Consider the following 2,613-nt stretch of genomic DNA (forward strand, 5'->3'; position numbering starts at 1 on the left):
TCTGTACATTATTGTCAATCTTATGTTGATGACAAAATTATTAATATTGTAAGTTATAACCAATTCATTAGGCTACATGTAGAATCCACAAAAGAAAAAAACGACCAATGGCTTATTGTTCATAAACTTGGCTACTAGGCTATGTACACAAACAAAAATAATACCAATAAATATCACTGGACAATCAGATATCATAACTTCACACTGTAACCACAATCAGGCAATGACACAAATTCAAGTATTTGCAGTCTTGCGTGAACCGCCACTCGTACGCTTGCGTACTGTTCAAGCCATCTTCGCGGGTTCCTCGCGCCTGGAAGCGTTCAACCGTTTTAGTTCATTTTTGGCAAAACAATTAAACGAAGTTTTTCCAATCAACACGAAATTGCAGTGGCCTTTTGAACAAGCCACATCAGCCTGCAAACCAAATGACGTCTCTGCTGCATTTTTAACGGCTCGAATAAAAGCAGAGCGTGAGTTTGGTAGGGTGAGCATTTTCTTTTTAGTAGAAGGATTGCTGAGTACGACATCGTAATACTGAACAGCCATTGTCGTTACAGCAAAGCACAACTCTGTTGGCACTGAAGAATGTACATCAATCCCAAACTGTCATGCAAATACTGAGCAAGTTCGGGCACTGCTGTCATCGTTTGAATGTATACCAAGAATGTTTGGTTGATCCTCTCCTTCTTTAGGAAATTTCCTTGGCATGCACATGTCATCCTTTTTTGCTACACCTTCAAAACACACAATGCAGTGAGTTAAGTGAGCATTTCACAAACAAAAAAGAAAAAATGTCATCAATAACATTGCTTTAATATGTAACCATTTATAAGAGAGTGCGACGCCTGGAAAGTAACATGTCGAACCGCTATCAGTAGCAAATGTTTCCTCGTGTAGTCTACAAGTCCTGAATTTGGCTATTAATGTGTTGGAATAGTTGCTGGTGATAGTGATTCAACCACTTGCTCATGATCTAATTTGATTGAAAAAAAAAACAGAAAATTTTCACAAGTAATGTTGTGGACAGGAAGAATAATAAACTTTAGAACAGCTTTAGGGTCGTATGCACCAATAAGATTGATCCAAATATGCTGGTTCACTGTTTTTAACTTCTTCCACTGACTTCTGTAAACTTCGCAGAAAAGCTGTTATTGTTGGTTGTACGAAGTCTGCTTTATATATATGTAAAATTTGCGATATCAGTATAGTGACATGACATACCCTTAAATGGTGATTTAACGGACATGATTTTCCAAATGTTCTATATGAATTTCACAAATCTTGATGTTTCCAGGAACCCAGCATTGCTTTCAGCATACAACTCCAAGGCATGCGCACTGCGCAGTTGATTCACAGAACACACCTGAAAATAGCAAAGGCCATCGTTGGCTTGCAGCTGGCAAAAATAGTCTTATTCAGTATTTTTTATTCTATGACTTTAATTTCGTACACGGTTTCCAGTAATAGTGCTAACCTAAGTTACTAGCATATTATTACTTCCTTTTATATTACTTCCTTTTATATATGTCTTTGTGATGTCATAACCGACCAATTTCAAATGCTATTTTAAAATGTTGTTGTGCTCAATGCTCATATCATCCGGACAAAACCTTTCTGCATACAAGACAGAAACTACACCAGTTGAGCACCATTTATGTGTATGCATTACAAGGCAGTGAATTCTATACTCAATTCACAGATGGGTCTCTGTGTCATTAATACCATATTTTACAACTTTACTTACTTAAAGCATGTTGCCAGGTGATGTACGTGCTATGCTGCTGGGATTTAGCGATGCTTTCCTCAGTGCAAATGCAGCCTTCAGAGGCTTGTGTTCCTCAAGAGCATACAAGCGTTTTATATGCTCAAAACGAGCAGTGCATTTTTCACCAAGGACGTGTCTATGATCTTCACCAACAGGAGGAAAGTGCATTCTCTTTCTATTTAGAAAATTATTGAAAATATTTTTAAAATTGTGTGTGAAGTCAAATAATAGGTACAAATGCTTTTCTTTCCTTGTAGGATGCACAATGCAACTTGACAATTTGTTGTTCCCGCACATATCCATGAACATTTTTCTAAATAAAAGAGTATGTACATGTACATTGTTAGTTAATTTGAACTATGTGAAGCAAGGCATTACCACCAATAAAATTAGGCTACACCTTTTGTCGAATAAATTCGTATATACATTCAAACTGCATAAACGTACACCCAACTTACACGGGTCGACGTCTTTTAGGTGCAGACAGTTAGGCGCCGGTCAAATAGGCGCGCACATGCGCAAACTATTACCCTTTAACGGCACTGGGAACTACCCTGGGTCTAGTGACAAATTAAAGCATGTCAAAAATATCATTACCCAGCTCTCATCACAACCAATTCATGCAGACATAAATGCCTGTTGCAAACATGATTGTCAACGGAGACAGCAACAACAAAGAAGATTTCATCTAGTGCATTCATCACTTTTTTCAAATCATTAAACGAGTCTTGAATTGTAAATTGTTCGGTTAGTTGTTAAATCATTTTCCTTTTTCAGTCTTGCAGACGCTGTAGATGTAGAAGTGGATCTTTTAGGTGGCTGTTGCTTTGTCAGATAACCAGAAA

The 2,613-nt window shown here is 37.4% G+C and overlaps 1 long non-coding RNA gene across 1 annotated transcript; it reads right to left on the reverse strand.

Moving 5' to 3' along the window:
- LOC145781380 (uncharacterized) lies at positions 1 to 2,045 on the reverse strand. Its single transcript, XR_014290726.1, has 3 exons — positions 1,748 to 2,045; positions 1,225 to 1,366; positions 1 to 737 (listed from the first exon to the last, which is right to left on the reverse strand). It is a non-coding gene; the product is annotated as an uncharacterized LOC145781380 (long non-coding RNA).
- Between the last annotated feature and the right edge of the window lie 568 nt (positions 2,046 to 2,613).

The sequence above is a fragment of the Aplidium turbinatum genome, chromosome 12 (genome assembly GCF_918807975.1).
Source record: "Aplidium turbinatum chromosome 12, kaAplTurb1.1, whole genome shotgun sequence".
In the NCBI taxonomy this organism is placed as follows: Eukaryota; Metazoa; Chordata; class Ascidiacea; order Aplousobranchia; family Polyclinidae; genus Aplidium; species Aplidium turbinatum.